Source organism: Macaca thibetana, chromosome 8, assembly GCF_024542745.1.
Source record: "Macaca thibetana thibetana isolate TM-01 chromosome 8, ASM2454274v1, whole genome shotgun sequence".
NCBI lineage: Eukaryota > Metazoa > Chordata > Mammalia > Primates > Cercopithecidae > Macaca > Macaca thibetana.
The window spans coordinates 76,031,570-76,058,614 of NC_065585.1; the positions used below are offsets into that span (position 1 = coordinate 76,031,570).

Consider the following 27,045-nt stretch of genomic DNA (forward strand, 5'->3'; position numbering starts at 1 on the left):
TAAAATAGATCTAGAATACAGAATCTTTAGCCAGTTTAAAAATCATAGTCATTGAGGTATTTACAACATCTAGCCTCTGGGAATGCAGCTTAGATGAGGTCTTATTTCTTTTTTTGCCCTGAGTTAGTACTACAGCTCCTTGCACAGGGTAGGAATTCAAAAATATTGATTGAATTTCATCAAGTTTCCATAAAAGCTGCTTCTGGACTTAACAGGAAAATCTGGTACAGAAGTGAAAAACAATCTATAGCCACTGAGACAATTAAACTGTTGACATTAACCTTTGGTTTAACATGTCACTTCCTAAAACTTAAATTAAGGGTTTGGAAATCAGAGAAGATATCTAAATTGAGAACCTTTGATTATAGTTTGATTTGATTCATATTAAAAAGAAAAGGTAAAAAATATCTCCATGAAGCTTTTACTTTTCTAGCATATAGGCATTTGATAAACATTAAGTAATATACACATTTTGATGGACCAAGGGAATATAAACTCTTTGACTTCATTGTTTGAAAACCAACAAGGCTTTAAATAAATAGGGAGTGTCCTTTAATTTTCTTTATTTGCAAAAAAAATTAATCAAATTTTGGTTCTAGAAGGTTTTTCATATTTTGTGATAACTATGAGGATAAGCTCTGTGAGTTCTCTCCTTTAGCAAATAGAATAATTTTTTCTGCATGCAAAAGCAAACCTCTAAAAAATATCAATGTTTACATATTATAGTGATATGGTAATCCATTTCATAAAAAAGATGCATTTTTATATGCAAGATGATAAGAAAATATTAATGAGGATAAAAATGGCACTTTCCTGACCAAATTTAAGCCACACCATTTGAAAACCTTTAAAAGGGCACCAATACTTTTAAATGCAAAAGAAAGACTAATCAATTTATTTTTTCTAAATTTTTTCTTTTTCTATGTAAACAAAAATTTGGAGTACACCCACACAAGAAAATCACATGCAAGCAAATTTTATTGCAAATCTAAATGAGACAAAAACAATTCTGCAGGAGGGTCGATTTGTTATGATTTCCTACTCAGTTCATGAATGGCAGAGCCACTGTCTTATGTTGTGTGGCCACCAAAACAATGTCTAGCATATTGAATTTGCAGATCAAAATGTGTTTTGCTTGTTTTTCATATACACATCATTCTCTAAAGCAATTACAGTGAAGTAGTTACTTGGTTGGAAGAATTTCTGCCTTTTTAATAACTCTGAAAATCCTTTCATTCTCCTTTAAACAGCAATATCTATTTAGATTGTCCACTCCAAAAGGGCAGATATAGCCACAAATTTATTCCCACTGCTTGTTAATGACAATGATAACAAAGACACGGGGTACTTTCTTATGGAAAATTCAGCCCATTATGCTAATATAATAGCCAGATATCACACAGCCACCTTCTTGGCCTCCTCCCCATCCCTACCTTCCCCTAACATTGTTGTTAGCAGCAGAGAAGGAAAGAGCACCTGTCCTGGAGCAAGACTTCCTGGTTAAATTCCTCCCTCTGCTACTTACAGCTTGTGTGGCACTGGGTACCCAACCTCTCTGATGCTGTCAGGATTAAATGAGTTAATACATATAAAGTGTTTACAAAAATACCTGCCATGGAACACACTCAATACAAATTAGCCATTATTCCTAATTTTTAAATTTTTAATTTTCCTAATGTGCCTCATACACTTGCCATTAATTTGTTCAATGATTCGGTAATTATATGTGTTCCAGGCACTGTCCTCAGTGCTGGAATTACAGCAGTGAACAAAACAGACAAGATCCCTGACCTCGTGGAGCTGGTATTCCAGCAAGGGGGAGATCCAGGAGCATGGAGTGAAATCAATAATAAGTGATGATACGTTGAGAAAAAAGTGTGGTAAAGAGAAGGAGTGTGACAGGGTTGGGGTCATGAAAGGTCTCTCTGATTAGGTGACATTTGAAATGAAGGAACAGGACATGAATAAATATGTTTGTGTGGAGCCCACATCAGTCAGGAGAAACAGCAAGTGATGAAGGAAAGCAAGACTGGAATCCAGCTGACATGTTAGAGGAAGAGCTTGAAGGTCACTGTGATTGCTGGTCAGGACCAAGAGGAGAATGGTACGAAATGATGTAAGAGAAGAAAAGGGGCAGCATCAGCACCTACAGTCAGTTAAGCATGATTCGGTGCTCCTGGTAAATGTGGGATGGGATCTCGGCTGCAAAAATCACACCCAGCCACCCGTGTGCAACAATACAGGAAAGCTGCAGCTGGACGTGAGGTAGTTGTTGGGAAAGGAATGCTGCATATCTCATGAATTCCTTTAGGTAATGTAATAAAATGGAGTGACAGCATCTCGAGGAAAATTGTACCCCCCTACATACACAATAGCTACTTCTCTAAAATATTCAGATAATTCTCACTGCTGCCTACTGCCTGTATACACAATTTAAAGTTGCCAATATTTCCACCTGCATTTTGAATCAAAATTGATCTACAAAGACATACTATAAGTATTTTTATATTGACTCACTCAAAGAAATGGACTATTCATTACACAAATGTAAATTTCATTTTGATGATTTTTTCCCAACCTCTGATATCAATAAATTGAACCCAGATTTTTCTAGCTAAATCTATGGGAGAAGAGAATTAGCATTTGCAACATAACCTGTTCCTTGAATATCATCTGTTTGGATAATTCCTTTATAAATCTTTCTAAGTTCTAGGTATTCTTTCCACTCTAAAACATGGGATAATCTAAAATCTGTATCAGAAAGTCTCTAATTCTAATGTTAAGCCATCTAAAATGTGAATTGTCTCTCATCATATAACACTTTTATAGCAGAAAGGCATCGTGAACTGTAGTGAAATATGAATCTCCCAGGGCAGCAGCTACTCTGTCACCAGCCCATTCCCCTCATGAATGCAGCCAGACTTGCTGTGCTGTGGCTTCCCTTGTGTTCTCTCTGTGGATGGACTAGGGCACACTAAGGAAGGGGCATCTGATTAAACTTGTTACAAATGAATAGCAGATTACAGATGTTCCTCAGTGTTCAATGGGGTGACATCCTGATAATTTAGCTTCGCCTACCATAAACATATTCAGAACCCTTACATTAACCTACAGTTTGACAAAATCATCTATCTCATCTATCACAAAGCCTACTTTATAATACAGTGTTGGATAGCTTACCTAATTTATTGAATACTATACTGAAAGTGAAAAATAGAATGGATGTATCGGTACTTGAAGTATGGTTTTTACTAAACTTGTATTGCTTTTGCATCATCACGTGGCAGGGAAAAGGAGGCCTAGCATGACTAATTCCATTTTGCTCTTAACTCCCTCACCCCTTATGCCATTTAGGTTAACTGCTTTTGCTGATCTCTGTATATAGGCCAAGCTAACTACTGGAGGAATTCAGCCTATAGTTTAACTTTAAGGCAAAGATGATAATAGTCTCTTCCCAAAACTAACCCCTGAGGAGATAAGGAGTGTATATACACAAGTGACAATGTTATGTTAAAGATTTATAGGAGCACTGTGACCTGAACAAGGAAAAGGAAGTTTCATAAACTCCTCAGACCCTCACTGCCACCCAGATGTCTGTGGTCATTGGCTGTCTCTTGTCCTCAACCCCACTCCTCTTTCCCCTTCCAGTAACAAAAGAGGCCTAAAATTCAACCCCACTCCTCTTTCCCCTTCAAGTAACATAAAAGAGGCCTAAAATTCACATTATGATGGTTTTTTAGGACACTCGTCCACCATCTTCTCAATTTGCTGGCTATCTGAGTAAAAGTCACTTTCTTTGCCCCCAACACTTTGTCTCTAAACGTATTGTCTATTTTGCAGTGAGCAGTATGAATTTTGGACTTGGTTACAATCATAAAGTCAAAAATTCATAAGCTGAACTATCTTAAGTCAGGGACCATCTATCAAACAGTAATGCAATTCTTTCATTTATGCTGAACAAAAAAAAATCTAAAAACCTTGTGGTTCTAGTTGTAAAACTTCAATTATCTGCTCTCACAAGGCACTTGTGAGGCTCCTGACACCTAAGTCTCCTGATTTCATACAACATAACAGGGGCCCTCTGACTCCAGAAGATTGTACCAGGGATGATGCCTGACTCAAATTCAAAGCACTGATATCAAGGTGATAGAAAATAAGATCTTTGCTCAAGTTCAGACATGATATTGAATGTAACTGGTGGACACCACTGGATTTTTTTCTCTGGGAATTTTTAGATAAGATTTAGTGAGATACCAAGACATGTAGAGGGGCAAAAATAATCTTCTCTTCTACCTTTCATGAGTTCTGAGTCTTTTGCTAATTTGTAAGAAAACAAATTAACAAGAGAAAAACAAACAGAAGTTTAATAACATGTGTATCTTCTGTATAGATGGGAGCTAACCTAGATAAATGAGCAAATCACTTCAGCAGATCTCAGAGAGTTGTCTTAGACTTCAGGCTTAAACAATATTCTTCTCTGAAACAAACAAACAAAAAGGATGTAAGGAAAAGCCTAGTTATGATGAGATAGTCTGGGCAAACAAGAATAAGCTTCGTTATGCAGATCGAGGTAAATTCCATCTCTATTAAGAATTTCTAGTGATTTAGTCATATCCATCTCTTCCTGGTACAGAGAGAGAAAGAGAGAGCGACCCTCACAACTGGAGATTTTCTTTATAAATGAACATTTCAGTCAAAAAGGGTAACTTCTATTGTTTTCAGAACTTCTGTGTTTACACTTTGTCAAAACAATCAGCTCAAAATAATCTCTATGCTAAAGAGGCATATTTCAGTGGCATACTGTTAAGACTCAGAAAATGGTACTCCAAAGTATGGTGCTTTGACATGATGAGTGCTTTGAACTAAAAATGAATCAAGGTCCTCTGACCTCTTGTGCTACTGATTCTTGCTCCTCTTTCTACCCAAAAGTGAAAAAAGGGTTTCCTATGAAGTTCCCATGTCTGTCTAAAGATAGATTTCCTTCTGTATCATCTGTTCTCATGCTGCTAATAAAGACATACCTGAAATTGGGTAATTTTTAAAGAAAAGATGTTAAATTTACTCACAGTTCCACATGGCTGGGGAGGCCGCACAATCATGGTTGAAGGTGAAAAGGAAGCAAGACATGTCTTACATGGCAGCAGGCAAGATAGCTTGTGCAGGGGAACTCCTATTTATAAAACCATCAGAGCTTCTGAGACTTATTCACCACAATGAGAACAGTATGGGGGAAACTTCCCCCATGATTCAATTACCTCCACCTGGCCCTGCCCTTGACATGTGGGGATGATTATAATTCAAGGTGAGATTTGGGTGAGGACACAGTCAAACCATATCACTTCCTAAAGGAATTCAATGTCTTGTACCCCCTTTCTAGGACTCTCACAAACTAGGAAAGACTAACTGTATCACAGGAGAAGAGATAAAGGTTGACACACAGATTTTCAACAGCATCACCTATTCTTCTGAGGGCTGCACCCAGACAACTTTTATTACCTGAGCGATTTTTTATCTACATAATAAAACAACCTTTGTTTGCTGTGCATTTCGTCCCAGCACCCTCCCATAACCCACTGCCACTTTCTCACCAAAGTCCCAAGCCCTATTCCTTTCTGCAGCTCAACATGTTATAAAACTTCAATCATCTGACTCTTGAGTTTCATATTTTGTGGGACTCCCAGGCATTTGAATATAATTAACATGGTTTTTCTCCTGTTAATGTTTCACTGTCAGTTTATTTTATAGACTCAATTATTAAGCCTTCAGAGGGTAGAGAGAAAGTCTTCCTTCTCTCCTATAATAGTTTTTGTTCTCCTGCAGTCATATTTTTGGGTGGTATGTCCTGAGCCCCTCACATGGAAAGGAATTAGCCAGCTTGCTTTAGGTAGACAGTAAGAAAAGGGTCCCTGGAGAACCTCCAACTACCCCACAAGTGCTTACACCAGATATTTTGTACAGATAAGGGATCTTGCACAAGGGGCTTACCTAAACATGCCTGCAGCAGAGTAAGGGCTCACATGAGCCCTAGGGGAGTGGGGTAGAGCCACCAGAAATTCAAACCTTATACAAATAGGGAACCCAGTCCCATCAGCTTATATATAAAAGCCCTGGTATTCAACTGGGAAGGGGGCAACTGGCAGCCTGCTTTTAGGACTTCTCTCTTTGCTAAGAGCTTTCCTTTCACTTAATAAATTCTATTCCACTCACTCGTTGAGTGTCTGCATGCCTAATTCTTCCTGGTTATGAGACAAGAACCCAGACCTAGCTGACCTAAGAAGAAAAATCTTGTATCATTTTGGTGGCCACCTGGGGACCTGAGGAAAGGTGAGTAAAATGTAGACCCAAAAAGAAACCTCTTTCACTTTTTCATTTCCGAGCCTTCTTCTCCTCAGACTTTTTCTGAAAACAAATGGAGTACCAGGTCTCTGTTAACCAGTTAAGAATGAATAGTGCAGCTCCAGAGGCTGCCATCTGCTCCCCATGTCTGCTGCATGTGCATGCTGCATCCAAAGGCCACGCTGGTGGGAATGCACCCTGGTAGCTGCCCACGCCCCAGGGCAGTCTCAAGGGTCAAGGGCCCTGAGTGGCCAGCTGGCTAGCAATTCCCACTCACTGTCTCCTCCCACCACATGCCCAGAGACTTTCCTCCCCCAGCCAAGCCAAAAGGAGTGTACAACAATAAAGAGTTTTTCTCCCTGTTGGAGGTACCTATATGCATAATGCTGTAGGTTTTTCCGCCAGGCAGCTTCCCCATCTTGCACTATAGCTGGGGTTCTCCCCCCTCCTTTTCTTCACTATGTCAGGAGTTAACACATAGCCCTGTGAATACAGGGAACTTTTCTATGTGAGAAATTTTTCTTTTCGTTTTGGAAGGTATCTTGCAAGGCCAGGACCCCAATTCACAGGACTTCCTTTTCTCTCCCTTATTTGAGGAGGGTCACCTGGGACTTAATGAGCCCATGAACCCTCCTGAGGCATATTTTTGTCTCAAACACAACTCCTACCTTTGGCTTGAAGCTCTAGAAAGAAAAACTAGATCTGAGGGATCCAGAGGCAGGCAACAATGGAAGAAAAGGGGCACAGCACAGGTGAGCATGACTAATTTCTGCCAATTAGCCCTCCCCCCATTACATGGGTAGAGGTCATGTTAGTATCCATGGCATACACAAGGTCTAAGGAACTCAAAGGTTATCAACAGCAGGGGAAAGACAGTGTGTGGGTAAATGTGGATAATTCTTACCCCTCAGCCCCCCGTTAACATTAGTGAAAAGTTGCATTGGCACCCATGGGCAGTACCCTGCTGAGGTTGCCGGGACTCAGGGCCATAAGAATAAAAGAAAGAAAGGTGGACACTTCTTCTTTCTCTCCCTTACATACCCCTGGTATTCATTGGGAAGATAAAGTAACTAGGGACAGCTTATTCTGCTCTTTCTAGATGGGTAACAATAATCTTCAGTCTATATTTCTTTTGAATGCCTCCTGAATCACTGGGATTCCTTTGAGGGAAAAATGGCTTCTTTCTCCTTTTTCCTCCTCTGTCCTCACTTCACAGATGGGTAACTGTGTCCCTGTACCACAGACACTCCCCTTGGATGAATCCCCCAAACTGGGAAAAGTTAATTTCCCCAAAACTTAAACTGTTTGGCTTAAAATTGAGTTTGGGAAAGGTTATTATGTTAAGCTACTGTAAACTACAAGAATAACCAAATTTCTTTGTCACTTGTGTTTTTGACTGTACCTACATTGGATATTTTGTCATTCACAATTGTTGGCTCACTTAGATCCTTTTCAAAGGATGGTTTATAATCAGCTATAGGACTTTGACAGGTGCTCTTAAATGTAGGTTTCTAATATCTTTGATGATTGTAACATTGGAATAGAGGAAAAATGTACATGACTAATGAAAAGCTCAAATGTTCATGAATGTCAAGCAGAACCAGAGTTAACAGAATGGACTGAACTAATAGAAAACTGAAGTAATCTTTTAAACTTTTTGCTTAAAATGTTGCTGATCCTTTTTCTGGTTTTCAGAGTCAAGGAAACTACTTTGAGCTATTTATACGCTTTAGCAATAGAGTAAGGTATATTCCTGTGAACAAATTTGGAGCATATTTGTTTTCTCTGCCTGGCTTCTCCAGAATTTGAAAACTATTTGTGAGTATTCTCAACTTATGGCAATATAGTTATTTGCATCTGTGCAATAAGAATCCATTTTCTTTTGCAACAGGACACGATTGGAGAAATTGGTTATTTTACCAAGGCTTTGACTGGAAGAATATACTTCCCTTTAAGGAACCAAGCTTCACTTGCAGAGTCAATAAAAGCCCCTTGAGAAAACGGGCCTCATACTTTGTCTACACATTCCTGCACAGGGTTTCTAACCTGTGGTGAGTAAAGAATGTCACTTTCTAACAGGCCCAGGAGCCCCATGTTTTTGGTACCTCAAGAAGAAAGGAATTTACCCAATTCATAGGTATTTGAGGGTACAAACCCATGACTGGGCTCAGCTTTAAAAGGTCTTATCTGAGATTCCTCATGGAACAGAATTCCATCAAAACCAATTTAAAAGTCTATGTGAAAAATGATCATCCTTGCTGCACTTTATGCAAACATTCAGGCCAAGTATAAGGCTAAAGTTTATTTTGCAAACAACTGAGATCCTAGCATGACTTTTTTTAACAAACATGAGGACTGGAGAGAGAAAAATTATGTTTCAAAACTTATCGTGCACTTGTCATTAAATTCTAATCTCACCAGTTGTTTTTAAGTTTTTGCCTATATTTTATAGTAACCCTGCTAATTCCTGTGAACCAACCAGTGATCTCTGACTACAGCTCAGAAGAAACAAAAGGGATGGGTAATGTAAAAACCTGGATCAATATTTTAATTTTGAGCAACTATCCTGCAAATCCTACCAGGTGATGAGAGTGAATAGGGTGCCCATAACCCAGAGGTTTCTTTGGGAAAATAAGACCAAGGGAGCAAACCAAAACCAAGCCCCATGCACCCAAATCTTAGCAGGCCTAACTATAGCCACCAGTTATCTGAGCATGTCAGGAGCCTCAGGTACTTTGAGCTGTACTTGTTTTGTTTTGATATATGTCTTCTAATAACCAAAATTGTTTCTTCTCACTTAGAGGCCATTAAACTTCAAATGGTGATGCAATTGGAACCATGCATGGATGTGCCACATTCTTCCAGGGTCCCTTAAGTCAACCTCAAGAGGAGCCCTGTCACTTTGTCTAAAACTGCCCCCCTATAAGCAGGAAGCAGTTAAGAGTGGTCATTATCCATTTTCCCCAACAGCAGTTGGGGTAGGAGCTAGCCAGCTTGCTTTAGGCAGACAGTAAGCGAAGGATACCCAGAGAACCTCTGAACCTCCCACAGGTGCTTACGCCAGATGTTTTGTACAGATAAGGGAGCTTACACAGGGAGCTTGCCTAAACATGCCTGCAGCGGACTAAGGGCTTGCATGCATGATGGGAAAATGAGCTGCCACCACCAGGAATTTGCACCTTATACAAATAGGGAACCCAGTCCCATCAGCTTATATATAAAAGGCCTGGTAGTCAACGGGGAAGTGGACAACCAGCAACCTGCTTTCAGGACCCCTCTCTTTGCTGAAAGTTTCCTTTTTACTTTATAAATTCTACTCCACTCACTCTTTGAGTGTCTGCACACTTAATTCTTCCTGGTCATGAGACAAGAACCTGGAACTAGCTGAGATAAGGAGTAAAAATCCTACATCAACATGATTGTAAAGGTAGAAATAGAGAGGTACAAGGGAAAGACAATAAACAGATACCACAGGCATTAAAATCCAAGAGTAAACAGATTGCAAAGATGTTGAAAGTGACTATTTGTTGAGATAGAATCATATTTGGAAGATCCAGGAGAGGAGCATGGGGGCCTGGTGGGTCCCAAAGCTGTTGTTGGGCTACCTGAAAAGCTGGTGTATCCAAGATAGTCATAAGCATTATTCCAGGTCCCAGTGAAACTGAATTATTCTGTTATTTATCCTCAAATGTTCTCAAGTTAAACTTCCATTAGCTAAAGTAAATTCCATGAATGTTTCTGATTCCTATGACATGAAAGTTTATGATTAGCACAGCTAAACAATCAGAGTAATTGTATATGTGGTCATATTAAAGATACTCTGAGCTGTTTCCCTCCTATCCCTTTGTCTTTTTCTTCCTGGAATATCTTACATTTGATTCCCATCACATTTATCTGATAACCCCATTCATCCATTTTCATGAATACATGTGTATATGGATACTGAAGTAGTCAATCAATGAGGCAACTTCAAGTTAAGACATTAAAGACTTGTAGAAATCTGCTGCACCTCACACACACATATACATACACACACACAGTGGTACGATATAAAATACACTTTAAAATGTACTTTAAAAGACATAACTATGATCAGTTGAAGAAAAAACGGTCTTACGAACTGAAATAGACCTAAAATGGATTGACAAACAGGAGATTAAAAGCACCACAGCCTATTAAGTTCCCAGCACTGGAAGGAGGCAAAAGAGGCTGGAAAGAGTAGGAAAATACTCTATTTTTGAAACCAGGCTCACTGTGTGAGATGAGCCAAAATTAAGTGCTACAATGTTGAATCAAGGCTGGAAAAGAGAAAAAAACCTGTGTATCTATAAAACTCAGGGATAGCTCAATGACACAGAAACAACCATCAACCAGAAACCCAATCAAGCTGTCTGCTTGCTGGGACTCTCAAGTCTCTGATAAAAGATCTAGTATTACACTGGACATCCCAGAGTGTCCTAGGTAAAATAAACTGAAAAGCCAGGAGACAGAAGGAGTTTAGGAAGGAAGAGAGGGAGGGAATGGAGGGAAATCTCTCTCTTCCTGATGAGTTTACAAAAATTGTAAAGTACATGAAGGAAATACATGCTATGAAAGATAGCTAACCAATTGAAAGTAAAATGGTAAAATTCACCTATAAGGAGGTTATGATAGGTGAGCTAGCTTAAAAAAGACTTTAAAGCAATGTATTTTAAAACTTTAAGGAAAGAGAAAACAATGATTTTTTTTTTAAAACAAAAAAGGTATTGCATGGGGAAAACAAGATTTTACATAATTTAAAAACATAGAGATATTTAATCAAAATTGGACATAAAGGGGTAATTTGGTTACTTGAAAGTAAGGTCCAGAATTTAAAATAGAACTTAGAAAAAAAAATTCAAAACTATCAAAGAGACTTTAGGAGGCATGGAAAATAGATTGAGAAGCTCACATATTCATCTAAGAGAAATGACTATGTAGAGAAAAGAAGAAATAGAAGGGAATACATTTTCAAAGAGAAAGTGGCAGGACACCTTACTGAAAATAGAATAGCTATGAGTCTCTGGTGGACGATAGTCATTTTGCTGTGCTTACATTAAGTGGGAATGTAAGAGCTGAATGTCAAGCAAAAATAAAAGAACTTAAGAGTTTTCAGAAATAAAGGAAACATTACAAATTAATTACAAAGACACTGGGAATCCACCAGCAACAATGATGGGCAAGAAACAAAGGAGTAACCTCTTCAAATTGAATGGAACAGTAATGGATAGCTCAGTAATTATGCAAAGGGGAAGGAAATTTCAAGACATTTTCAGACACACAAGTTTTAAAAGTTTACTACCCATGGAGTATTTAAGAAACTACTGAATGGTGTATTACAGCAAAAAAAAAAAAAAAAAAAAAAAAAAAAAAAAAAAAAAAAAAAAAAAAAGCAGCAAATTGTAATAAAAATATAGGTCTTAAGAAGCAATTTTTTTAAAAAAATGATAAAACCTCTTAACTCATTGAGGTCTGAAGAAAAGTGATTTGATATTGTTGATATGGAAAAAGTATATGTGGGGAAGAGGGGAGGGATTGTGTTGGCTGGATAACATGATCAAAATGCCCTTCTTGCTCATAAAGAAAAAACTGCTGAAAGCAGATTAAAATGGTAAATATTTGAGACGATAATAAAAAAAAAATTTTAATCCGTCAGAGTAGAAATTTGTAATCACTAGGCCATCCAGCTGGAAAAACTGCCCAGCTTTCTGACTTCATAACCAATTTTTATTTTTTTCTGCCCTTAACCTTGGCAATAACTTCCCTATTCCCATTTTTATTAACCAGGCAGGCAATGAGGCAGGAATGATTTCAAACTACGCTGTAAAGTGTCAAGGCCTTGAATTAGATACAAAGGAATCAATAGATATGTTGCTGCCTTTTTATCTAGAAGAGGAAAGTAAATAACAATGAGAAAGTGAACCAGGGTAGAAGGTGGAAAAAGATAAAAAATGAAACTGAAAAATAAAAGAAGCAATCGCTTTCGTTTAAAAGTATTGAGAAAACTGTCTTAGTCTGTTCAGGCTGCCCTCTAACAAAATACTTTGGACTGGATAATTTATCAACAACAGAAATTTATTGCTCACAGTTCTGTAGGCTGGGAAGTCTAAATCAAGGTGGCGGCAAATTGATATCCAGTGAGGGCCTGTTCCTTATCGAGAGTGCCTTCTGTGTGTCTTCACATGGAAGGATGGCCAAGCAAGCTTCCTTAGGCCTCGTTTATAAGGACACTAATTTCATGCATGAGAGCCCCACCCTTATGACCTAATTACCTTCCAAAGGCCCCATCTCTTAATATTTACTGGGAAATAGATTTCAATGTGAATTTTGGAAGGATACAAACATTCAGACTATTATAAGAACTTTACAGGAAAGGAAGCGAATATGAACTGTGCTTAACCAGTGAGAATTTGGATATGTTTGTGGGATTATAAGTAAGGAAGATGTCCTTCCAGCCAGAATGAGATGAGCTCATTTCAGAAAGGAAACCATAGGGCGTATGAGGAACATTCTTAGGAACTTTGTACAGAAAAGAGAGAAGCTCAGTTTACCTAGGGTTTAGGGCAGAAGATAAAAAATAAAAATACATCAGGACAAAATTATCACTATATGTGTATTCTCAAGCTGTTCTCCCAAATGACCTTTTACTCCTACTACCAAAATCTAAAAGAATATTCAACTTTTCAGGACTTAGCTTCTATCTGTTTATTATGCTGACTGGACAAATTATAGAAAATATCAGGACTAAAAGAATCTAGAATCACACTTGAATACTTACATTGGAAAGGGAGAAACCTACTTGGGGTGAAGATTGGATCCAGGAAGGCAGAGGGATCCAGGGCCTCCAGGGACTGGGTTGGAGTAAAGAAGATAGACATTGTGATAGGAGGAGGAGAGGTGTCACCAAGGCAGCCACGGGGCTGCAACTTCAGTGTTTGTTGGATGCACAACTGGAACCTATAAGGAAGGACCTACACTAATAGATAATGCGATATTAATGGAAAGAAAATCATAAAGGACTTTTAATTCCAAACTAGAAAATCAAAGATTATGAATAGCAAGTTTCAGAATGACTTATGGATGCAGTGTGCTATGGCTGAAAGAACACTGAATTTTTACCAAAAGCACTGGGTTCATGCCTACCTCAGCCATTTATTACCTGTATGTAGACATTATATAACTGGATCATATTTCTTCATATGTACAGTTGATGTGAAAATTACAAGGATTGGATTTACATGAATTAATGTCTATGAAATTACTTTGTCTAATTTATTCTATAAATAAAACATTATATTTTTTTATTGTGGCGGTCATGCCATTATTTTTTTCTGTGTTGAATCCCTTATTAAATGATCTTCACCAACTTCTAGGGATTCTGTTAAAATTATCAATTAAGGGTGTCTCTTTTGCTAACATACAGTTGAGTCCATGACCAAAGATTAGTTAGAGATCTCATCTCTCATATGCAGTACCTGATTTCTGGTAGGCACATAACCCGGGAGAGGAGAGCAGCATTTTTTTAAAGATTATTATGTAAACTTTGGGAGCAAAAAGGCCTAAGTTCTAAGGACATCATTATAAACTGGAGTGTCCAGGTGCCAGGTGCCATCTTTCCCACCACATGGAGCAGTCTATCAGAAAGTAGAATCTGGAGACAAAGATGGAGATGGAGATAGTGGTAAGGAAACAGAGAAAAGGAGAGAGAGGAAGAAAAAGGTAGAGCTTCCTGTTGATAATCCTCTAATTTTTCATTCATCCAAGTACTTAAAGAATACCTCATGTACACTTGAGTGCTATTTCCGGAGAAGGAGCTCCTTTACCGAGTATGCCTAAGATCAATTTTTCTAAGTCATTTTCAGAGTTGTGCAGCTTCCCTCACCAATAAGTCAATCTTTGTAGGTTTAAAGAAACCACCAGTCAGAGCAGATGCATTGGGAGTGTGGGGAAATCTTTAGCACCTGCGGTAGATGTAGTACTGTGGTTTCCCGGTCTGTGCCTGCAGCACCTGGGACCTGGCAGCTAAGCTGGAATCGCCAAACACAGGGCCCTTCAACATGGTTCTGTCTGAATAAAATTTCTCAAACCAACCATTATATTTTACCACTAGAATTTTTCAGCTCCAAAAGAACAATTTAACTTTAGGTTAATAAGAAAAAGTCACAGGCCAAGGAATCGAAAAGCAGTTTCCACCTAAAGTTTAGCATCCTAAGGCTGGATATTCAGCATAATTACCAGTGCCTACATTTTAGAAAGATGGAAATAGGATAAGTACCATCCTCCTTATAATTGATAAACACAGTTTTAAATCTTGCTGTTGTTGTTGTGGGTTTCCCCCATCCCCTATAGAGATGCTCCTCGACTTACAATGGGGTTACACACCTATTAACCCATCGTAAATGGAAAATATTGTAAGTCAAAACTGCATTTAACACACCTAACCACTCGAACAGCTTAGCCTCGCCTATCTTAAATATGCTCATAACACTTAATGTGGCTGACAGGGAGCTGAAGCTTGCTGCCACTGCCCAGCATTGCAAGAGAGCATCATTGTACCATAACTCTCTAGCCTAGGAAAAAAATCAGAATTCAAAATTCAAAGTATAGTTTCTACTAAATGCATGTGGCTTTCACACCATTCTGAGGTTGAAAAATAGTAAGTTGAACCATCGTAAGTTAGGGAACTTCTTTACTCAAAATCAAACATTTTGTATTAAATGCTTTCTAATTCACAATAGGAAAAAGTTAATATTTTATACTAAAACTGAGAGATTTATTGCCTTATTTTAATTTTAAAAACTAATTATGTGTTTTACCTTTTAGTAGCTGGTACAGCTATTACCAAATGTAATACTGAGAATGTGGACACGTAATATGATTCTTGTAAGAGTTTAGATTTCTGCACCAAAATTAAATCCAAAGCTAATTTATAGGATATGTAAATACCTAATTATATCTAAAGCTATTTACATATTCTATAAATATGATGTAAAACGTGAGTTTTGAATGACATGTATTGCAATAAAATGGGTACTAAATGTAAATAAACACCAGTGATTGTTATTAAAGCCTCTAAAAAATCCAGACAATCTAGAAATTACATATTTGGAAGATTTTCCATGTAAATTTTTTGGATACACACTAAAGGTATTATAGCTAACACATTTCCCCATTATCTTTCAAAAATGTAATTTTGTTCTAGTTTATATATACTAGTTTCAAAATATTCCTGACACTAAGATACTTGAATTTATATTTGCTTTACAAAATAAAATATGAATTTGACCTAGCAGTCAAAAGAATTTTTCAGGCAAAACTTCAAGTGCTTCAACATATTTTGTTTTGTTCTTTGTTATTTATATTAAAATGTAGAAATAATGTAGAAGTCGAGGTATTTCCTTTTTATATCCCCATGGAAAAATAGGAAGCTTTCATATGCACTGCTCAAATAAAACTGAAAATAAATTAGATTAAATACTATGTATATAAATAACTATATTTGATTATAATATACAATGTATTTGTAGATCAAATAAAGCAATAAAATTATAAATTTTGAAGATCACACCTGGATTTAGCAATATTGAGGCCCTGAATTAGATACAAATGAATCACTACATATGTTGTTACCCTTTTATCTAGAAGAGGAAAGTGAATAACAATGAGAAAGTGAACAAAGGCAGAAAGAAGAAAAACATAAAAAATGAACCTGAAAAACAAAAGAAGCAATCGCTTTTCATTTAAAAATACTGAGAAAACTGTCTTAGTCTGTTCAGGTTGCCTTATAACAAAATATCTTGGACTGGGTAATTTATCAACAACAGAAATTTATTGCTCACAGTTCTGTAGGCTGGGAAGTCTAAATCAAGGTGGCAGCAGATTTGGTGTTCAGTGAGGGCCTGTTCCTTATAGAGAGTGCCTTCTGTGTGTCCTCACATGGAAGGTTGTCAAGCATGCTTCCTTAGGCCTCTTTTATAAAGGCACCAATTTCATCTGTACTGAACGAATGCAGGTATCTTTATTCAAAATTATTAGAAATTAATGGTAGTATGAATAATAATATAAAGCGGAATTGTTTTAACCCAAACAAAATTATATATATGTTATTGTCATGTAAATATGTATGAAAACATTGTGGTTGGACCAGACGGTGCTGAAATAAAACCATAATATATAATTTTGGAGTATTTTTTGATCATTTCTATTTAAAATCAGGCCCTTCTCTCAGTAGTTGGCAATATGCACCAAGAGAAAATTAGTAGCTATTATAGACTAAATGTACATGTCAGCCCATTATGTGTGTGTCCCCCCTGAATTCATATGTTGAAATCTAATCTATAATGTGATGCTATCTGGAGGTGGGGCCTTTGGGAGGTGTGTAGGCCATGAGGGTAGATCCCTCATGAATGCAATTAGAACTCCTACAAGAAGAGGTTAGAAAGCTAGCCAGCTGTCTCTCCACCATGTGAGGACACACCAAGAAGTTTGCATTCTGCCCCCTGAAAGTCCTCACCAGAACCATGCTGGCACCCTGATCTCAGACTTCCAGCCTCTAGAACTATGAGAAATGAATTTCCCTTGTTTATAAGCCACCAGTCTATAGTACTCTTTTTATAGCAGGCAAACAGATTAAGACAGTAGCTAAAAACAGGAGCTTTTCAGGATATTAGAATGTAAATTAGCATTGGTCTCAAATTGAAGGTAAACTGAAAGAGAGGAACCAATTATTTACCAGACAAGTGTAGAAATTATACTGCTACACAGAGTAAGATACTGTGAATGACTCTATAAACTCTGAAACGAGCAACCTGGCTGCAAATCATTGGTGCAATCAATGTAATCTAAAAACAAAAGGAACCACATAGGATTTCAAAAAATTAATTCAGGAGTTTTATTGTTTGCATAATTTTCTATAAGGTACCCCAAAAGTCTTACTGTGGTTTTAAATTTTAGTAACCTTAAACTGCACTAAGAATCTTGGGACTTCTTATGTTTTACTTGTTACGTATTTTCTTTACTTGAAAACAAATAAATAATTGTATTTTGTCAGAAATAAAGACCTTTAGTATGAAAAGAATCTTCAATTACAGAACCAAGAAGTTAAGTAGGAACACCACACTGTTATAATTGGACTGGAAATATCAATATAAAGCCATGCCTTACATACATATTTATCTAATAAAGTGTATTTTTGCCCTAATCTTTTTCACTAAAGTAGACAAAAAGCAATGCCATTCTCACAATGCACCCTAATAAGCAGATTTTATTCTCTACTGTACATTTTTGCTAACAGGAACCAGGGATCCTTGGAGAAATGTCTAATTCCAAGTTTGGCACTGTAAGTCATAAGATAAGCAGAAATTTATTATATTAGAAAGCACTTAAGATAAACATGATTTCAGAAAAGGGTACCAAGACAATTCAAGGTGGAAGGAATAATCTTTTCAACAAATGGTGCTAGAACAACTGGATATTATGCAAAAGACTGAAAATGGATCCCTGTCTCACATCAGACAAAAATTAAGTCAAAATAGATCATAGAATTGAATATAAGTGGTAAATTTATAAAACTCTTAGAAGATCACATAGGAATAAATATTTGGGAACTTGAATAAAGCAATAGTTTCTTAGATATGACACCACATGCCTCAGTGATGGCAGAAAACACAGATAAATGGGATTTGATCAAAATGAAAAAGCTTTGTGCTTCAAAAGATACCATCAAAAAAGTGAAAATCCTCAGAATGGGAGAAAATATTTGCAAACCATGTATCTGATAAGGGTCTAGATACATAATACATAAATAATTCTTACAACTCAACAATTAAAAGACAATAGCCCAAATTAAAAATGAGTAAGGAATTGAAATAGATACTTCTCCAAAGAAGGTATCAACATGGCGAAATGTCAATTAACTAACAAAGGAATAGGCATGGAGTACTGGCTCACCTTCCTCTCCTCTGTCAGGCGTCTCACTCAAGGATATATTGTGTAAAGGAGGTGTGGGGGAACAACAACTTCATTGGTTCCTTGATTTTCCAGTATGGTTATTTCTCATTTTGTGTGATTCTGTCTATTACAATGCAGGGAAGTCAGTCCATAGATATCACTTAGCACTCACTGGAAGGTTAAGACTCTTGTCGTACTTGAAAATTGAGTGCATAGACTTTCTCCAGACAACAAACTATTTTATTTTATTTTAGATTCAGGGGTACATGTACAGGCTTGTTACATAGGTATATTGCCTAATAGTGGGGTTTCGGCTTCTAGTGTACTCATCACTCAAATGGTGGCTATTGTACCCAATAGGAAATTTTTCATCCCTCAGCCCCCCCAAACCTCCCCACTTTTGGAGTCCCCAGTGTTTATTGTTTCCATGTTTATGTCCATGTGTACCCAGTGTTTAGCTCCCACCTGTAAGTGAGAACATGTGGTATTTTATTTTCTATTTCTTAGTTATTTCACATAGAATAATAGCTTCCAGCTCGTCCATGCTGCTGCAAAGGACGAAAAAGATTTTGTTCTTTTTCATAGCTGCCAGTATGCTATTTCCATTCCCTAATTGTAGGATGCTTATTCTCCGGGTGGCCTTAGGCTTTTCCTGAATTTCTCTACCACATATCACAGATATTCTCTGAAGTCCAAAAATCCTGGAAGAGAAAAGGAGTTTACCCTGAAGAAGGCCAAGCAAAGACTTGGCCAAGTTCCTCGAGCAAAGTCTTGAGGAACTAAATGGAGAAGCAAAAATATATCCTCAGGTCTGCTGGTATGAACTGGAAATCCAGTGGACTAGTACAGATGGCAGGATTCATAAACAGGCTTTCTTGCTGTTTTTTGAGCCGGCTACTGTGACTCCTAGATCACTTTTCCCTGCCTCTCACATCAACCGTTTCCTTCACATCACAGTCTTGGGAAAGGGTTTTATGGAATAGATGGATGGATGAATAGGTAGATAAAGTAAACATATAGATTTGTACATCCATAGGGAGAAGAATGATAAGGAAATCTGCCTCTTTATAATCAAGGTGATAGAGGAGCTAGAAAGAAATTATTTAGGCAGATAGTAGGGGTCATTGGCAAGGCTTTCCTTTTAACAAAAAGCAGCCCCCAAACCATTTGTTTTCTAACAAAGAGCAGCCTGTAAAACTGAGCTGCAAACATAGATAAGCAAGCTGGAAGGTCGCACTGGTAAATGCTGGCAGCTGTGCTAATAGAAAAGGGCTACCTAGAAGCCAGGTGTGTTCAACATGGAGGCTCCCTTTCATCACCACATATATAGTAAAGAACCAGGCAACATGATGCTAGCCAGGTAGAGAACCTATCTGCATAATAAAAGATGAAGGTAGGGCGGCCAGCCTCTTCCCGCTGTATGCAAATAACACACCTGGTCCGACCAATCTGTTGTGCCCTACGTAAATCAGACACCGCCCCCTCAAGCTCATTTATAAAACCTCTGCATTTCACCAAGGAACTGGTAATGCATTTTCTCTGGGACCCCTCTCTGCACCCCTCTCTTCTCTTTCTTTTGCCTATTAAACAAACTTCTGCTCTGATCCTCACTCTGGTGTGTCAGTGTCCTAGTATTCCATGGCCATGGGACAACGAACCTCGGGTATCACCTCAGACAAATGATGCTGCTTCAAAAGTACTTCTATTTATTTAGTCAAAACTCAATGAGAATTATTCTTAATATTTTACTCACTTAAACAACCCTTATGACTGTTTCACAGACCTTCAATGTAATATTTCTTTTGGTTTTTTTTTTCTAAAATATACTGTGACTTCTCTGCATTTAAATGTATATTTGACTTCTTTTGAGATGTATATGGCCAGTTTTTTCTCTTGAAATAGACTTTTTTTCAGAGTAGATTCTCTGCTAAAAACTGAGGTAACCACTCCATTCCACTACAACCCCATAGGCAAAAATTATCATCCCCAGGTTCATACAGAAAATTGAAGTCTACAGAGGGTTTTTTTTCCCTACGTTGTACAGTGGCCAAGCTGAGATTTCAACCCTGATATCACTTGCTCTGAAGCACCAGCTCTTCATCATGTAACAAGAAAGGCTTTGAGATGGTGTGTGTGAGTGTGCACACATGTGCATACAAGGCCCTCCCTCCCCTACGAATCACAAAACAGCTACCAGAATGAGTGGGGTTAAGGAGAATCTTGCACTGACTTACAAGCAAAAGAAAAACCATGAAATTGATGTGGCCCCCAGATTCTGGCTGGCATTTGTTATTTTCATGTCTTCCTTCATGCAGATCTTGAATAAACAATGGGAGCAGTATCCCAATATTTCTGAAGGTGAGGTTTTTTTCCACAGCAACAGCTCTCATCAAATTGTAACCAATCACATCTGGGATGACGTAGCCATTCTAACATGTTTTATTTTCTCCCATGGCACTATCATCATCTGACATTTTGGGTTGCACTTATTTGTTTGCATGTCCAATTCTAGCTGGAATACAATAACTTCCCAGAAATCAGAGGTGTTCATTTGTATTTCTAGAGCATATCACAGTATCTGACACAGAGTAGTGCTAGATAAATGCATTTGGATTCAAATTAAATGTTTCTATCACTTGAAACACAGCAGTAGATGGTGCATTGTATACATGACTCAAATGGAATCTTTTACATCTCTAGGACTGGGAGGTCAGCTTTATGAAAAACTACAACATTTAAACAAGTGATAGTAATCCTTTTTTGTCCTTATCCATTTTCCTTCATGTCTGTTTTGCTCACCATTCCTTCCCATGGGAAGTTGCTGAATATAAACGTATAAAATAGTTAAGAAAAAAATCATAAACAAAATAAAACCAAATATAATGTATGGTTATTTATGTAGGTTTTCTCAAGTCAACTAATAAATAATATAGACAACATGAAATGAATTCACATTCATAAGACTTGACATTCATCTTTTTTTCCAGCTATCACCAACAGTGATCTACTTGTGCTTTATCAAGTCCACGTATAACTAGACTCAATATATTAATCCCATGATATTTAGGAGAAATGAAGAACAATCTTTGGTTGAATTACATGAGACAAATCAGTTAGAAAACAACAAGCTATTTAGGAACAAATTTCTCCTGGGATTCTCATGCTGTAGTTTCTGAGCCAGTATCGGTGTATGTTCTCTATAATCCAATTTCTTTTAAAATGGCTTTCGGCTCCCTTTTTTGTGCACTATTGATGTTAAGCATGAAGGAATGCAAACACTTGCACCATCAAAAGCAAATAGTATCTTACCACCCGGAATGCCCTGGCATGAGTCCACACAAACAAGATTTAACTCCTGAGAATGGCAGTGGGTAGACAGAATTAGTGGGTGGTCTTTCCAGAAAAATGGCTTATAAACTTCATTGAACTAGTAATTTAGTGCCTTGGTAACAGCAGTTGTCTGCTAGTTATTGGTATCTTACCTGTTATATTAAAACAAAATTCAAGACATTAAATAGAGAATTTTAAGGCAACGCTCACAATTTTGCAAATTATAATTTTTTTAAGCCACAAAAATTTTGCTGATAATTACTGACAATTTGCATTACTGACCTACCAACACTTTACTTTTTTGATATAGCTTACTTTGTACTGTGACTCCTAGGCAAGAAATGCAGCTTGTTTTGCCCATATCATTTCAGGATATGTAACTGTATTTGTGGAATCTTCTGTAAGTCCAGCCAAGACACTCATTGACTATTTTAAACATCTACCTTATAACAAATAAACAATTATAGGAACAATTATAGGAATTGTAACAATTATAGGAACCACTACTATATCCTTCATAGCCAATGCTCTATTTACTCAAAATTGTTGTTTTATAAAGACTTACTTCACTCATGATCTAAGGGGGAAAATAAGATATTCTGGATTAGATTCTTTATAAATTTTGATGGTGAGTTATCTATTAGCCATGCATTTTCCCACTTGCCAAACAATGTCATTTCTCTGTTTAAGTCACACAAATTGCAGCAATGTTCACATCAGACTACGGCTGTCAAGTGATATGAAAGTAACAGGATTTCCAGTTTAAAGACACAAGCTATTTTGCACTTTTCTAGCCTCATGTGAAAAATTTATGAAAAAAACTTCTATTTTTCTTTATTTCTTATAACTATGCTAAACAACAAACCTTGTGTTATATTCTTGATCCTTTAATTACTTTTTGGCACAGAACACTCTACAGAGCTATTTAACGTAGCCCTAATTTCTCTTTCCCTGATGCCTGGAAAAGTAGAAGTTCCTTTCGTGGTTGTGTATCTCTCAAATCTCTCAGTCATTGCCGGTAAAATGTGTCAGTCCCATCACTAATCACATCTTCCAATCAGGTTCTGAATGAGAAGAATTCTTTGCAGATACTTCTTTGGCATAATGATTTCAATTCTTTAAATATATACCCAGAAGTGGGATTGCTGGAACATATAGTAATTCTATTTTGACTTTTCAGCAGAAGCTCCACACTTTTCAATAATGGCTATATTATTTTTCCACCAACAGTGCACAATTGTTCCCTTTTCTCTACATCCTCACTGGTACTTGTTATCTTTCGTCTTTCATCTTTTTGATGACAGCCATTCTATCAGGTGTTAGGCAATACCTCTTTGTGGTTTTAAATTGCATTTCCCTGATGATTGGTGATGATTAGCATTTTTTCATGTTATCTGCTGGCCATTTGTATGTCTTTTTCTGAGATATGTTTATTTCAATCCCTTGGCCATTTTTAAATTGGGTTCTTTGTTTTCTAGTTATTGAGTTGTTTGAGTTCCTTATATATTTTGGATATTAGCCCCTTATCAGAGTACAGTTTACAAATATTTTCTCCCAGTCTGTGGGTTGGCTCTCTTCAGTGTTGCCTTTGCTGTGCAGAAGCTTTAGAATTAAAAAGAGTATGCCACAGTGATATCTGCATTCCCAATTTCATTGTGGCATTATTCACAATAGCTAAGTTATGGAACCACTGCAGGTGTCCATCACTGGATCAATGCATAAACAAAATGTGGTATATATACACAATGGAATATTATTCAACCTTTAAAAAGAAGAGAATTCTGTCATTTGCCAACAATATAGATGAACCTGGAGGATATTATGCTGAATTAAATAAGTCAGGCACAGAAAGACAAATAGTGCACAATCTCACCTATATTTGAAATCTAAAAAAGTCAAACTCATAGAAGTAAAGAATAGAATGGTGGTTACCAGAGGCTGGAGGAAAGGAGACTAATGAAGAAAGGGAATATGTTGGTCAAAATGTATAAAATTTCAGTTAGACAGAAGGAATACATATGTTTCAGTGATCTCTTGCACAAAACGGTGACTATAATAAATAATAATGCATTGTATATTTCAATTACTAAAAAAGTAGATTTTACGTGTTTTTACCACGAAAAAAGTATGATTGGTAATGAATTTGTTAACTCACTTGATTTAATCATTCCATAAAGTAAAAATATATCAAAACACCATATTGTACCCCATAAATATACAATATTTTAAATATATACAATTATTATTTAAAACATTTATTAAATGAAAAAATTAAATTATATTTAAAATTAATTTAAATTAAAATTATTGCTCTTATTGTTTGATAAGACAGTAGGGGTCAAAAGATGTGACAGTAGGGGTCAAAAGATGTGCTACTTTTCCTCACCCATCATAATGGTCACAGATGACACTCCTATAACAAAAGACAAGGTAACCAGAGAAAAGCATAACAAATGTATTTAACTAAAATTTTAGGTGACACAGGAGCCTCCAGGAATAAAGGCCCAAAGACCCAGGAAGAGGAAATCTGGTTTCTATGTCTTGCTTCAAGGAAGAAAGAATGGCAGAAGACAGGAGGAGGAGAGAAGTCAGAGAGACGTTGCCTCTGAGGTTCTACCAGTTTCCTTCAGTTCAAAGTACCCAACATGCCAAAGCGCCATATTTGGGGTAGCATGATCTGAGCACCTATAACCCTATGAGTAGTTTACAACCAGTGGAATGTTTGAAAAAAAAATTAAGGAAAACAAAAATCTGAGGAGTGGATTCCACTTTTTACATTAACTTGGTCATTGGTGGGCTCTTTGCAGAAACCCTCAACATCACTTGAGTCTTATTGATTCTATATCAAGATGGCTGATAATATCTTAGCATTATAGTATTATTTCAATTTCACAACACATCCATTAAGCTCACTTATTACAGTTCTATGAGAAAATGATTTCTTGACCTTGAAACTGTAAGAAACAACAACAACAAGAAAAAACAAACAAAAACATTGCCACTTTACATGGTTTCATTGAACACAGAAATCCTGAAAGATGGACCAGAGATTTCTCCCCTGGCCAGTCAGAAGTCTTAGGCAGAGAGAAAACACTCAATGTCAGGAAAATGAGTCTCTTTTTTCCTCAATATCTTAGCATTTTAACATGAGTTTCTCAAAAAGATGAGGAAAAAGACTCAAAGCATTTTAAACTGCTCAAGTATTTATACAGTAATTATGCCAGCATGCGAGAAAAAGAGAAAACTGAGTTTTTTCTAGTTATCATATCCAGCCTTCCCAGTTGCCCTTGGAAATGATCTCCAAGGCTATATGAACTCCCTTTCACAGCTAAAGAACCAGATTTTAAGCACTTTCCCTAAAATAACATACCAGGTAATTTAGAGTGTGGATGTCAGATCCCTTTTGTCACACTCCAAAGCAGATTGTCTTTCTATTCTACCTTTGTGTAAACTCTTGAAAGGTGTCGGTAAGTAAAGTGATATAATTTAACATTCGTTACCCTAAATTTTCTTACTCATCTGCACCACACTATCTCCAATCCTGCAATGTTTGGAATTAAATCCTGATTCCAAGGTTAAAATCCAGTGTCTGGTTTTGCTCCATGAATTCTGCATTCTCCTCTCATCTGTCTCTTCCCCACAAAATATAGATGCCGAGAAAGAAAGCAATGAGGATGAGCGCAGTTCCCTAAATGAAGCAGTCATTTTTCTACATGTTGGTCTGATTTACAGCACTGAATTTCTGACTGGCTCACTCTCTCTGGATTCTGAGGGATTACCTGGCTCTAAAGACTACAGGCTGCTTGCCTTAAACTCGTGCCCATAACCTGACAGTCTGAGACACTGGAATGCTGTCTGTATCTTCTTGGCACTGGATCCTTCTCCCACTGGCCTGGCCAGGCTCTTTCACCTGCATTCTTCCAGACCTGATTCATTGCTTACCCTTGAAGTTCTAGCTGAAGGAGATTAGAACATGCAACTCCAAAATATGCTGTTTTGGTATACTGATTAGTTTGAGCTGAAGGCACTTAGAAAACAGCAAATGCAACAAGAGGCTTGCTTTGAACTTCCCTCATCTGCCTAAAGACAGATTCTCCAAAAGGAACTTCATCATTACCATCAGTCACCTCCCTGAGAGTTTCATTAACCAAGGAAGATGAACTTTTATCACAGGAGAGGGAGGCTAGGAATTGACACCATGCCCTGGTAAACTTTCTCACAAGCTATCACTGATTGTCCCAAAGACTCATTCTTCTTTCCCCAAAATCATTCTGTCTCCCCTAAGTTGCCTACATTCCCCTTACCCTCTCCCCTATGAAGAGGGTATCTAAGCTCCTGAATCTCACTAGGTTTTTGGGTATTCACTGTTCTTTCCTGTGATGCCGCTTAGTTCATAATAAATTTGTAGACCTTTCCTCCTGTTAACCTGCCGTTGTGCGTTTATTTCATAGATTCACTTATCAAATGCTTAGAAGGAAAAGGGAGAGTCTTTACCCCTTTGCACGGTGTTTCTACAGTTCAGAGGTTACAAACAAAGGCCTCCAGACTTTAGACAGATAGTGTAAATGAATGAAGCTAAGCTGACCAACCGAAGTGCACTGGAGGATGACTGCTGGCCTCAAGGTCTAGAGAAGGAGGAAGCTACTACTGTGATATCTCTCCAGAATATAGACCCAGTGTTATAAGCTGCACTGATTTTTAAGAGAAGGTAGATATCCTGATTTTTTTATGTGAGATTGGTAACTAATTGGTATGGTCTAAATGTTTGTGCCCACTCCCAAATTCATATGTTGAAACATAACCCCCTGTGTGGTAGTATAAGGAGGTGGGGACTTTGGGAGGTGATTAGGTCACAAGGATGGAACCTTCATGAATGGAATTAGTGCCCTTATAATAAAGACCCCAGAAAGCTAGCTCATCCTCCCACCATGCGAGGACACCATGAGAAGACAGCCGTCTATGAGGAAGCAGGTCCTCCCCAGACACTGAATCAGCCAGCACTTTGATCTTGGACTTCTCAGTCTCCTGAACTGGGAGACATAAATACGTGTCATTTATAAGACAGTTAATGGTATTTCTGTATGGTATTTTATAGCATCCCAAATAGACTAAGACACTAATCAAGTGGTATTTCAAAGTACTATGTGGACACACAATACAACCAGACATTCCCCACCGTGATTCAGCTTATGACTTGTGCCTCTGATAATTGCTCAGCCCTGCTTAGAAAGTATAATTCTCACCATTTTAAATACCTTACTTGCAAAAAGAGAGGTGGGACAGTGACATGGATTGGTGTTGGAGAATTAATGATGGAAAGCTTTGATAATCACATCAACGCATGACAAAAGTAATCTACCCAAAGTAGCACTGGGAGATAGTTCTCCATGTGTCTCTCATGTTTAAAGACAC

General features: G+C 37.4%; 1 protein-coding gene across 3 annotated transcripts in view; it reads right to left on the minus strand.

Moving 5' to 3' along the window:
• Positions 1–27,045, minus strand: part of C8H8orf34 (chromosome 8 C8orf34 homolog) — a 480,177-nt gene that overhangs the window by 155,695 nt on the left and 297,437 nt on the right. The gene's annotated exons all lie outside the window — the stretch shown is intronic.